This window comes from Copadichromis virginalis, linkage group LG9 (assembly GCF_057382275.1).
Source record: "Copadichromis virginalis isolate Kocher_CV1m ecotype Utaka linkage group LG9, C_Virginalis_male_GT1.1, whole genome shotgun sequence".
Taxonomy (NCBI): domain Eukaryota; kingdom Metazoa; phylum Chordata; class Actinopteri; order Cichliformes; family Cichlidae; genus Copadichromis; species Copadichromis virginalis.
Window position 1 is genome coordinate 18,594,914 of NC_140626.1, and position 14,288 is coordinate 18,609,201.

Sequence of the window (14,288 nt, forward strand, 5' to 3'; positions counted from 1 at the left end):
CTACAAACTCCTGCAGAGCGGGCCCATGGTGTTGTGAGGGGCCTGACAGCAGTGACAGGAGAACTGTGTTGTGAGCATATTGAACCAGCTGACAGTTGGGCTGTGTGGATCTGCAGTCATCAGTGGAGAGGATGAAAAGCAGGGGGGAGAGCCCACAGCCCTGGGGGGAGCCAGTGGAGATGGAACGGAGACCAGAAAGAGAGTTGTTCACCCGAACTTTCTGAGTCCTGTTGGTCAAAAAGTCCAATATCCACAGTATTAGCTGATCATTCCGGTGAAATTGGGTGGAAAGCTTAGTGGCCAGGATATGAGGCTGCAGAGTGTTGAACGCTGATGAGAAATCAGCAAACAGAAGTCTGTCGGAGGAGTCAGGGAGCTCCAGATGTTTGTGGATGGGGTCCAAGATGAAGATTTTTGCATCATCGACACCTCTGCGTGCACGGTAAGCAAACTGGAATGGGTCCATCAGGGGGTCAGTTGTTCTTACAATGTGCTGTTTTATGATCTTCTCCATGGCCTTCATCACCAGGGAGGTGAGGGCCACAGGACGAAGATCATGCAGAGACTTTGGGTTGTTTCTTTTGGAGATGGGGATGACTGTCGAGTGTTTCCACAGCTGGGGGACGGTGTGACTGTCAATTGAGTGTTGAAATAGAGTCCGGAACACACTTCCTAGTTGCCCTGCACAGTGCCTCAGAACAGCATGAACCAATTCAATTCTCACATTTGGATTTGTCCCTCTATAGGACCTGTTGCCACTTATTTTCAGTTTCCTCAAATATTTTAAGGACACGAGTTTTAAAGCTAATAGTTCTTTGGGAATCACATTGCTGATGTTATTGCAACAATACTATTTAATGCCTGCCAAACTGTTACCTTTGGCATTTTTCATACACTCTGTTACTAGCAGCTTGTCACAAGAAGATTATAATGTATTATTTTTTTTATAATTTCTTTAACAAAGCATCTGAAAACATAACTTAAAACTGGTTCTTTGCTAAGTTGTCTGTTATGTATAGACAGTGAACAGCACATGAATCACAGCCTTTCGTGGCAGGGGCATGCGTGTAGAAATGGACGGCGGCTGAGAGGAGGCGAGACGGGAGATGAGCGGAAGATGATGGCTTGGCACAAGCCAAAGTATACTCTGCTGCTGACTCATCCATCTTTCAGACGCAGGAACAGCTGAGGGAGGGTCGGAGGGAGGGTGGGGGTGGTGGATAGTGGGAGGGGGAAAGACACTGAGGACATATCGTGTCTTGTGGTGCACTCATGACTCACAAAGAGGGGGGTGCATGCGTGGGGGGAGAGCAATGTGGGAGATGCGTGTGGAAACACAAAATGTGTACAACATAATTACAGCTGCAAGCATCTGGTTTTTCTCTACTGTAGCTCATGACCACAGAAGGACGTCATTTTGGATTAACCTCCTAAGACCCAAACTCTTCCACGGCATGCATTTTTCATTTCTCTTTGATATTTGGGCATATTGGGGCCCGATAAATGTAAAAACAAAGAATTACCAGATATTTTTTTTTACCTTATTTTTGATTTTATGAAAAATAAGAGGCACATATGAGGATATTCGTTTAATATTTTGATAGTATAATGTCCTCGTAAATGGATATCAGGCAAAATTGAGCAAAATTGAGTATTTTGGTCTAAATAACCCAAAATGTGATGTCCACATATGTGGACACCAGGTCCTAGGAAGTTAATTTAAAACTTTTATATATTCTGAAATCTAAAAAAATGTATGTCATGGTCCCTGTGCCTGCCCAGCCGGCCTCACAAGGCTACACTTGTGTTTTTGCTTTTTCTCTCTCTCCCCTACCTCTCTGCCTGAGCAGAGCTCACAGCTGGCTCCCACCCTTGGCTCACACAGCTGTTGGCGATCAGCTGATTACCGATCTACTATTTGAGGCTGGGTCACAGATCCTCTCATCGCTGGATGATTGAGCTACTGACGTTAGTCTTTCTTTTGGTCTTATACCTTTACACCCTACCTTCGTGATTTGTGAGTGATTTCTCCCTTCCCTATTCCAGTTTATCTTCCCGGACCTGTGACCTCCCCGCGGTACGGACGTGTGTGAGTCGGATGTGAGGACGTGAGCGAGCGTGAGAGAGAAAGAGAGAGCCTTCCCCTAATCCCCTGGAACCCTGGACTTTTCCCGTCACTGTATATAGTATTGCACTGGTGTGTAAATAAATCGTGTTCTGATACGTCAACCTGCTCTGCGCTTGAGTCCCTGCTTTCAGTTTGTGACAATGTAAGTCCAGTTAAGAGTTTGTCGACTTTAAACCTGTCTAAGCTCAAACCAGACTTGGAGCTTGACTTTGTGATCATTATTCCTGTATAAAATCACACAAACTGTTACCTATTAAAAAGTTTGAAACGACACTGAACTTCATGTAGTACAGACACAATTTAAGAGGAGAGTTTGACTTCACCATTTATTTTTCACTGGTAAATTAATGACTTTGTCTCACTGCTGCCCAGACAAACTGCTTTCAGAAATGAGACAATATTCAGATGTGAAGGATAAAGGATATATTTTGTCATTTAAATGCACAAAGTCTGAGTGGTTGGCTCAACAAGGGGTGCCTGCGCCTGAACGTGGGCAAGACCCTCCTGTGTTCTCCCTGTCCTAACAAAATTTTAAAGCATTTATGACCACAGTGGACAGAATTGGGAATGAGTAGATCAGAGGGACAGCTCAGGTTGGGCAGTTTTGTGACAAAGTTAAAGAGGCAAGCTTGAGGTGGTTTGTGCAAGGAAGGATAGTGGATCTATTGGATGAAGGATGTTGAATATGGAAGTGCCAGAAAGAAGGAAAAGAAGAAGATTTGTGGATGTAGTGAAGGAGGACATTAGGAGGGTTGGTGTGACAGAGGAGGATACTAGGTATAGGGTGAAATGGAGAAAGGTGCTCCATTGTGGTAACCCCAAGTGGACCTATTATCATATGGTATTTTCTGTCATGTATATACTGTTCTGTTTCAAATAATCAGGACAACATACACTGTATTGCCAAAAGTATTGACTCACCTATCAAAATCATCAAATCCAGGTGTTCCAATCACTTCCATTGCCACAGGTTTAAAAAACAAACAAACAAGAGTCTAGGCATGCAGACTGCTTCTACAATTATTTGTGGCAGAATGGGTTGGTCTCAGGGGCCCAGTGAATTCCAGCGTGGTACTGTGGTGCCGGATTATGGTGTGGGTTCAGGCGTTGGGCTTGGCTCCTCAGTTCAAGTGAAAGGAACTGTTAATGCTTCAGCATACCAAGAAATCTTAGATAATTTCATGTTTCCCAACTTTGTGGGAACAGTTTGGGGATGAGTAGAGTGGATCAGTACATAAAGCAGGACATGGAAATGGATTTGTGAGTTGGGTCTAGAAGAACTTGACTGGCCTGCACAAAGACCTGACCTCAACCCAACAGAACACCTTTGGAATGAATCAGGGTGGGAATTGCGAGCCAGGCCTCCTCATCCAACATCAGTGTCTGACCTCACAAGTGCACTTCTGGAAAAATGGTTAAAAATTCCTATGAGCACACTTCTAAATCTTGTAAAAAAGCCTTCCTAGAAGAGTTGAGGCTGTTATAGCTTCCGAGTGTGGGCCAACATGAAATTAAACCCTGTGGATTAAGGGCTAAATTAGGATACTCGAGTTCATCTGTGTGAAGGCAGATGAGTGAAATACCGCTCCATAATACTTCATACAGCTCTAAATCATTTTTTACTGTTGGACATGTATGTATGATGATATCCTGTGAGCACATGCTGTTTAAACCGTCTGTTTGTGTGGAGCACCCAATTAGGATAAAGATGGCTTAAGGGAGAGGAACTAAGAGCGGCAACAAGACCCAGTATAAGATAAATAAAGATTATTTACAGCCATAAATCTTGCATTGCTTCTCTATAAACTCCAAGAATACAAATGTGGGACCAACAGTGAGAAAAAAAGCCCCCCATTAATGTCCTTAACAAGAGTGGTCAAGAGTGGTCAGTGACCTTTGAATTGAGATAGGATTTGAATCTTGTTATTGAGTTTCAGTGGGTAAATGTACCTCTGAGCTTTTTGGATTTTCTGACACTTTGGTTTTGTTTTATTTAACGTGGAGTCTGATTTATTTCAGCAGTCAGCTGGATGTTTGATAAGCTGGAGACCCCAGCCAGTAGTACACACCCACAAGCCTCTGTCCTCTGGTCTGGACTCCCACACAGCGTTACAAGCTTCAATGGTGGTTTCATCACTGGAGGAGGCCCTGGTTCATGTAAGCACTCATGACTCACAGAGCGTTCCTGTTACGCTCCTCTGCTGCTGCCGCCAACACCACTACTACCACCTCCACACCCAGAGGGAGGAGGACTGGGAAATAATCGACGCTTTAACAGACAATTCAGCATTCAGGTGCACAATCACGATTGAATTACTTGTGTATGTAATGAATGGGTCATTCAGTTATTTTAAAAAAAATGCCCTGATGTGACTGCTGCTGAGGCAAACAAGTGGAAACAAAGAGCATTAAAACCTTGAAGCTAATTTAACTCTGCTCTATTACGCTCACAGATCAGCTCTTTACACATGATGACACATCTCTGGAGGACTGATGTCATCTGCATACATCCCAAAACATGTACCCGAAAAGGACCTTTTAACTCTCGCAGATTCCTGATGCACTCTTAAGGTTTGATTTTTCTTTTATTGTTCATTTATTTGGCACACAGAGCTTTTTTTTTTTTTTTTTTTGTAAAACCTTTTCTTAAAGATTATGTCTGAGCAGGTTGGCAGTACCTCTGAAAATGCTTTATTTTACACTCATCGAAATAGCTTATGATTATAAAACCAGTGACACAATTCTTAGGCTTTGGATTTGAGGGTAACACTGTGTCCTGTAACCAGATTCTTTCATTTCCTTCATCAGTTAAGTTCTGTCATGTTTCATTCCTGGCATGATGTGTTAAACTTATGGAGAAATACTCCGTGTTTGCATTTATACTGAGCCAAAAAGGCCATGTGTTTTTAATAGTGTCAAACTAAATCTACCAAAACCTCTATATTATTATGTATGAAAAATGCGGTCTTCCCTCAGTATTTGTACCAGTGTTCGTGTTCCTGTGTTTCTCTGTGTGTTTCCCCATTCGTCTGTGGACACAAAGTTGTCCTTTGGTTTGTTTGTTTTTTATAGGATTCACCAACCTGAAGTAAATGACAAATAAAGGAGTCACATATTAATCAGTACTGAACTAAAATGATAAATTGAACCTAAAATTTATTCAAAGTGACCCTTAAATTTACAGTAATTGAAAATTCTGTGGCTATGTTTTGAAAAGTATCAGCAGATTTAAAATCCAATGATTTTGGTACACAAGACTATAACATTTAAATGGTGCAAACATTTTTAAAGATACCACAACCACAGCTAACTAGAGCCCATTTCTGTAGTTTTATAGATTTTCTGTGTTGAGGACCACACAAGTTACTTTTTGAATCACCGATGCACATTATTTTTACTGTGAGAGTCCAACAAACAAAAAGCCGCCAAGCTTTTAGTCTTTTTGGATAAAAAGAAGGGTGAATGTTAAGGGGTTAGATCAGTCATTAAGGTCAATAATGAATACAGTGAGTGGCTGAGCGGACGCACGTCACCTGAAATCAACTTATAGGTGCCTGAAAGGCAGAAGAGAGACATGGAAAGGTTAGAAAATACAGAAGCCAGAGGTCTGAGCAGCTCGTGATATCTTCTAATCTGCTTGTTCTCTCCTGAGCCAGAGAATCAAACCAACCACACAAATACCAACAAGGAGGTGGAGGAGGGATGTCAGACTGTGGGTTGGACACTTTGCAAAATAATTCTTTACTAAGTGGGCTCAGCAGACGGGGAGGTGAAGGATAAAAGCAGACTTTATTCATTCAGTAGGCATGATAGGCAACAGGTAGGCAGTCAGCGGAGGCAAACCAGACTAAAAATTGCCATTGTAGATACAAATTACAGAGGCTGGCCTGGGATTGCTACTGACAGGCAATCTACTACATCATAATACTCCCTACATGTAGGTTGTTAGGGCTGAAAATGTGCCAGTGCAGATTGTGACAGAGTAAATATCTGATATTAGAACAGAGAAATTAAAATAAAAAGACACCACACTGCCATGCAATAGCAAATGATCAATCACGAGTTAGCCATGACCCAAAGCAGGGGTTTGGGGGATTGATTTCCCCAAAGGGCCACATGGAAAAACTGGGACTGTTCAAGTTAATTTTAAACCTACCAGTTTTTTAATGGGATACCTTGGAAAAATGAATTGTCTACTCCTTTCCTACAGTAAACTCTGATTTATCATCATCATTTTCCAATAATGACCCTCATTTACAAAATAAACATAAAATAATATTAGAGAGGCATAAAATATGACAGGCATAAAACCTGAGTTTATAAATCAAGTGAGGAAATGGATCTTTTCCCGTAGTCATCAACGCAATCACACTTTCATATGCAACCAGATGAGACACCCCTCTGCTGGCCACTAGAAGGAATGCAGGTCTAACTTTCACATTCGCTTCACCTTTCAGGCCCATAAATGTTTACATCTTTTATATACAGGGAGTGGATTTTAATTGCTGCAAACACTGTTTTTGTGTTTGTTTGTTTGTTTTTGTTTTTACAGTGCCTGCCACCTTTTTCTGAATATAAAGCCATTAAGCACTGACTGACTGGTAGCAGGCATGTAGTCTGTCATGCATGCCAAGAATAATGACTCTATAATTACACCATAAAAACAAGTTATACAGTATTTTGCAATAAGTGATCAATTTCATAAAGCTGTGTAGCTCCAGATCACCTCATGCTGGACATATTTACAGTGAATTAAGCAAAGTTTGTATCTTTATTTGTGTGTTTTATGGCTGGCTGAGCATCTCAATTCACCCTAGCAGAGAACGATTGCTTTCTAGATGAATTCAGTTGCAGATAATCCTGAGAGCAGAAAGTCCCAGCTCAGTATATCTGTTCACTCGTCAGAATAGCTTCCAAATTGCCCCATCTCACCACAATCAGTTAAAACCCTTTCTCATCTCATTACCTCTACTGCGACCATGCTAGCAAAGCACAAATTACGTGTCACATTTTCCTCTTTTGTTGTGACGTGTTGCTACCAGTCACCAGTCTAAGAGAGAAAAAAATGACAGGAGAGAGGAGTCTAAAACATCCAGTCGCACTCCAAGAACACTTAAAAGGCCAGGTACTAATTTTACACACTAATAACCAATGAAAGATTTGCTGCCCTGATTTAAAAAATTTTTTAAAAAGTATAAGCGAACAACTCATAAGCACACATTTCAGGGGAAAACAAATAGACACTCTGTATGAATACAGCCTTTTATTATTCCAGTTAGATGAGTCTCTATTTGACACCTATTCATACACTATGATTGATTGTACAAAATTATCATAAACCCAGAGGGCTAATAGGCAATTTATCTCCCCCAGCTGACAGGATGAGACCAGTTCTGGCTAGGGTTGCCAACCGTCCCTTAAAATACGGAATCGTCCCGTATTTCGAAACAAAAGCACACGTCCCGTATTGAGCTAATAAGGGACGCACTTTGTCCCGTAATACAGTGAGAATCAAAAGTAGTCTATAACTTTTAATGGAATTAACGCTTTGTTTGAAAACATAATTCCCAGCCCCTTTCCTGCTTTGTGACCAATGAGCTGACAGCACACTTATGACAATTCGAGTATGACAATTCAGATTACCGCTCATCTCATTGGTCGAGGAAAGGTCGCTTACGGAGAAAATACCGGAAGACAACAGATGACCACAACAAGAAGCATGGCCAACAGGGAAACAAACGCCGACACTGCGGTGCAAGTCTCGGACGACAGTAAACCTAAAGCTGGGCAGACACTGTGCGATTTTTTCAGTCACGTTATTCAGCTCCTGCTCAAACTGCACAATTGACTCGCAGGGGTTAGAAGTTTGCAGGTCACGATGCAGGGTCTCACACTATACCGCCCGATGCTCTGATGCGACCTGAGTGCTCACACTGTGCCTCCATAAAATGAAGGTTATAACAGAAAATCTGTCGCTCGCTCTCTCTGTCTTTCACTCACACAGACACACCACCACCATCAACTTTGCTAAATTGCTAATGAAAAACATTGATCAGGCAGCTGTGATTGAGCAGCAATGTAAATCCAACTATTTTCACGGTTGTTGTGGTCGTGATAATTTTGTGAGGCCACATCGAAAAGACTCGGATGAGCTTTCCAAAGTTCTACAAGTTGTGCCTCCATCGCTTGTGTCCAGATCACACGCTGCACAGCCGTGCTGCTCTGTCTTTTTCACCGACGTTTACGTGTTTGCGCGTGAGCAGTGTGAGCGGCTGTGGTGAGACCCTCACGAGCGATTGATGATCGGGAGCTGGTCGTGAGGTGTTAATCGCGTCTCGTTACCCCACGTATACTACACGATGCACGACGCACGATGAAGGCCAAAATCGGGCCGATCGCCAAATCGGTCGCACGACTCAAAAATCGGTTCAAAATGGGCCAAAAATCGCACAGTGTAAGCCCAGCATTACACTCACACAGACACACCACCACCATCAACTTTGCTAAATTGCTAATGAAAAACATTGATCAGGCAGCTGTGATTGAGCAGCAGTGTAAATCCCACTATTTTCACTGTTGTTGTGGTCATGATAATTTTGTGATGCCACATCGAAAGGGCTCGGATGAGCTTTCCAAAGTTACCCCACGTATACTACACGATGCACGATGAAGATCACTCAAAAATCGGCTCAAAATGGGCCTAAAACCGCACAGTGTAAGCCCAGCATTAGAGCAGCAATGTTTGTTCCCCTCAGAGAAAGGGAAGAATGGGAAAAGGAAAACACCTGGCTGGAAAAAGTTAATATGGGCATGTGCAGTGAATATCAGCGCTATGTGGCCAGAAGTGTGATAATATAATTTATTTTGTGTAATAAACAACTGCAAGAATAGATGATTACAACAAATAGATGACTAATACATAAAAGTAATACATAGATGAATAATGATGATGAGTTAAGATGCGTAATCATGGGAACAAGCGGGTTTACAAACAGGAGCAGCTGATTAGCATTAGAAAAGCTGAAATAATACCTCAACTGAAGCCAATTGTACTAAATGCACTAAATGTGCACTGTTACAAGAATGTTTTTCTTTCTATTGTTTTCTATTATTTTAAGTTAAGCAGGACAGAGTTCTTTTAAAGAAAGATTTACTTATATTCTCAAAAGTTAAGCATGACAGGCTTCTGTTTAAGAAGGAGACCTGTTTTACTGTGTTAATGTTGTCATTTTTGAGCTAAAAATAAATGGCTAAATGATCATTTGTTTCACATGTGTTCATATCACAAAGAATAAACATCTACTTAAATCAAATTCAAGTCAAATGGTTAAAAAAATAATTTCACACACAAAAAAAGAGCTACCACACTGGGAAGGGTGAAGACAACTGGGTCGCCCGGCCCTGGCCACGAGGTGTCCCTTATTTATTTTTCAGGGAGTTGGCAACCCTAGTTCTGGCTCATCTCTGAAATCGGATGACTAATGTAACATAATGGCTTTGGTTCAGGATGATATACAGTATAAATAGAAACATTGCCAATCAATGCTATTATTACTGAAACCCAAGATGCTGTCAATCTCTGGAGTCCTCCCCAACATCTAGAGTTTATTAGACATTTATCAGCCAAATTATATCTGCTTATCCAAGTTGAGTGATAGTAGAGAGACATGGCCCAGCAGAAAATAGCTTTACAGTAATTATCCCACATACTCGAGACAATTATTTGAACCTGTGTAAGCTATCGTCCTGGCAGACGTAACAAGGAGCTGAGAGTTTCCCCAGCACACTGTGCAAGCACTCACGATGTCTTGCAGGGGGGGGGAGAAACGATGAGTCCTCCGTGTCTGCAGTTCTCTCCTCACAGTGCCATGATTAACTGCTGGGGGTCGATGACACCTCTCTCCCAATTAGGGAAGGCCTTCAGCCCTGAGGAGGCTGTTTCTCTGAGAAATTCCCCTTCTTGCTCCTGTTATTTGGACAGACACACTCCAGCTGCGAACACAGTGTTTGTATTTTTATGCTGGAGTCCTGTAGGCCTACGTGTGTGTGTGCTCATGTGTGTGTTATTCATTGCCCACTTTTCACTCTGTTTGTTGATTGGATGTATTTAATTTCACCTGAAACAACCGGGCACTCTTCTCTGAAGGCAGGTATTTTGGTTCATGAGTGGCCAGTTTGGCCACAAATCACGTTGCCGGTATAATCTTAACCCGTAAAGCTCTTTGGCAAACAAACCTCATTAACCGCTGTCTTACTGGTATAGGAAAGGTATGGACTGTTATACTTGTACCAGAAAGGCCCAAATGTGGCAGTCTCAAGGCAGAACAATAAAAAATATATATATTTAGGTGAACTGACGTCCATGTTCTATGAAACAAAATTCATAGAACAGTTTGAACTGTTCCTGAGCTTCAAAGGCACAAATAAATATCTATACTGTACTACTTCTATATACTAGGACTCCAGTATAGGTCCAAAAAATGCTGCAACTTGAATTTGCAGCACACCAGCTTGAAGTTGCCCTGTGCTAAGTCCCCAAACCACATAAGTCAAATGTGGCATGCCAGGAGCACACAACAACTGCTGTAGCAAAGGCCATGCTCACAGGTGCTGTTAATCAAGCATCAATCAGGCCAGATGCGTGATTGTCAGCACCTGGGGTACCAGATGCTTGAAAAGACAGACAAGGTAATGAGGAAAGTAGAAACACCTGAGTACAGATTAAACTGATCACATGATTAGTTTGAGCTTTTAATCAGATTATGTGAGAAGGGGAAGTCAAATCAAACACAGCACAAGCCAATACAGGCAGTACAACACAGGTGTCGAACTCCAGGCCTCGAGGGCCGGTGTCCTGCAGGTTTTAGATGTGTTGTTGATCCATCACAGCTGATTTAAATGGCTAAATCACCTATTCAACATGTCTTGAAGTTCTCCAGAGGCCTGGTAATGAACTAATCATTTGATTCAGGTGTGGTGACCCAGGGTGAGCTCTCAAACCTGCAGGACACCGGCCCTCGAGGCCTGGAGTTTGACACCCCTGCAGTACAGTGACAATCATTAGTATAGACAGGTAAGTAGCAAAATAAAATAGGAAGTAAGAAACCATAGCTGAACAGGGAACCACAGACAAATGAATGGACTTTATGAACAGGGTAAAAAAAAAAAAAAAAAAAAACTCAAGGAAAAAAGTTAACTTTTATTAAAAAAAAAAAAAGATAAGTCCTACCTTTGCATAAATGTGTGATAATAATTTTAGTTAGCTAGCTAACTATTGTTAAAGTATATGTCCACACAAACATCTTGATTTGTCAAATAAAGTTATCAAAAAATCTGATTTCACTAGCAGGGACCACATCTTTGGTAACGATGAGTGATGAGGAGTGTGAAAAGTGCTGCGGTTTGGGGAAGGCCTTGAAGGGCCCCCCATGTACTAACGAGAAAGGAAGAGAGGAGAGGACAGGAGAAGAGTGGAAAGAAAAAGGGTGGGCAGGGTGGGGCATGAAAATGAGAACAGCAGGTATTGGAGAAGGAGGGTTTTTATAGCCTGAGGCCGGAGGGGGCGTGAAGGAGGAGCGGTCCCGCTCCTGAAATTCAGATGCTATCTCCACTAAAAGCACTCATATTGTTATGGGTTTATTTTATTAACTATATACTATTCTTCTTATTTAACATAGTTTGTAATGGGTTATGTTTAAATACATTTTTCATTGCTGTAACAAAGAAATTTTCCATCATATAGAGTTAATATGTATCTTAACCATTTATAGTACATTGCAGTATGTTAAGCTTTAACTTCTTAAATCTGGCAGAGAAACAAAAGATTTTGTGGCATTTTTTTAAAAGAAATTATTGAATTCTATGGAAAAAAATCTCTGTTAGCAGGAATTATAAAATATTAATAAAATTACATTTGCCTTTGTCCCTTAAGTATACTGTTATCTGATTCCAGAGTAGTGATCATATTAAGTTGTAAGTTGATGCGATGTTGTGATCTGATTTATAAAGGGCAGGGGAAATCTGCACGTTAAACAGAGTCCAGCAGGCAGAGGGGTGAGTGGACAGCAGGGATAAAAACATAAGTCTTCTTCCTGTGTTTGTATGACAGTGAACCCTGGATGTAAGTGATGTACAGTAATGGAGTTAAAGATCTACGTGATAATCATCTCAGTAAAATTGTTTTTTATTATTACATGGCTCATCCCCACAGTGATTATGAGTACGATGATGGCAGCGATCACAACGCCGGCATGGTTTATGCACAAGTGTAGGCAACAGAAACATGCCCTTGGTGTGGAAAGGACAAACACGGGTCCACTCATCCAATATTCTGTTCTGATTGTAGAAAAGGTGCAAACGCTGCCTGTTTGACTCTAAATCATGGCGCTGTCTTTCACCAGGAGCTGCTACCGCACGAATGCAGATGCCATGCACAAAGCCCAAGGCCAGGATGCTGGTGAGTCACCCACATACCGTTTGTTTGTGAATGAGCGCTCATTCAGGCTTTCATTTGACGTCATCAGTCTTAATCACTCAATTACAGCAATTTCCAGAAGGTAAGTGTGCTTTGTCTTCACTGTTTTCTGCCTCCAGGTAGAATGCAGGCAACTGATTGATGGGAACGAGGCGGCCTCTCTCAGGGACCAATGTGAGCTCATTCACACACTGTTAGTCACTCACTCTTACTCATGCGTGCAGGAAATATGTGACTATGTGCGCCATTCTGCAATGATTGGCTATAGTAAGACAAAGAAAAACGCACATATAACAAAACGTAGCTTTACCACCACCGCCCACAGTGGTCAAGACAAGGAGATTTATTCCCCTTATTTTTCCTTTTCAAAAGTTGCTTTTACTTTGCTGGTGCAACGCCATCATAAAATATTTTTTCACACAGGGCCGGATAGATTTTTTTTTTCTTCAGTAAATTAAATCATCATTTTAAAAAGTGCAATTCATAGTATTTTTTGTAAAATGTTGCTAAGACACAAAATAAACCCCCCAAAAAACAAAATGAAATATAATTAGGCACCACATAGGTTACGTGATAAAGTGACGTCAACCTCAATCATCAGCCTTCAAATGTATTTGTATCATAACTAGCGCTGTCAGCGTTAATCTCGTTAAAATGACATTAACGCCATAACTGCATTAACGCACCAAATCTCCGTTAGATAGAGCTAACCGCGCTAACGCTGACGCCGTGCTAACTCGCTAACGGAGATTTGCCACGTTAATGCGGTTATGGCGTTAATGTCATTTTAACAAGATTAACGCTAGCCAAAGTGAATATCAAACACTTTAAAGAACGAGTAAAGAATGCAGGCCAATAGTTACAAACTCTTAAAAGTAAGCACAGTGAATGCAGGATTACAGCTGCTGGCACCACTGTCAGAAATCACCAAAACAAGTGTGATATTTGACCTATTATGTGAACCCTGAGGTAGTGAGATAAGACCACCGTTTGGTGTGAATATCCTTGACCTCAACCAGTTGTGAACCAGAATGCTATGGTGCCTGAGGCGACTTCTCCATCAGCAGATGCTTCCCACTAAACCTTTCTTTGACTACACAGGCAAATTTACGTGATTAAGACTCCTCCATTGATTAGCAGGGAACACAGAGTCCTGGACACCAAATTAACCTTGCACCTAAATTTGTCACAATTACAGCTGTCACCAGCGATCCTTTAACTTAAGACTGCCGTAGTAAACTTGGAAATCTGAAAATGTCAAACCTTTTATCACAACTCGGATCATCACATGAGCCTAAAATGATTCCTGGCTGTGGCTCAGGAGGTAGAGCAGGGCATCTACTAATCAGATGGTTGGTGATTTGACCCCTGCCTGCTTCAGTCTACATGCCAAAGTGTCCTTGGGCAAGATACTCACCTCTGTTCATCGGAGTGTGGATGTTGGATAGAAAACAGCACTTGAACATAGAGAAAAAAAAGGTGCTTGTATGAATGAAGTGCTTTGAGTGCTCCAGGAGCTTAGAAGAGCCAGTGAGTTTACCATTCTTTGATATCTTTTGACCTCCTTATGATTTGCTCATCAAGGCTGATTTTCCATTAACAGGTGTACCTGACAACCACTGCGCTATTTTTTATTTCCTACTATTGATGGGATAAAAGACATGTTCAGGATTGCAGTATCTTCAT

At 41.6% G+C, this 14,288-nt stretch overlaps 1 pseudogene; it reads right to left on the reverse strand.

The window, feature by feature from the left end:
* Positions 1-3,090, reverse strand: LOC146701712 (uncharacterized; annotated as a pseudogene).
* Between the last annotated feature and the right edge of the window lie 11,198 nt (positions 3,091-14,288).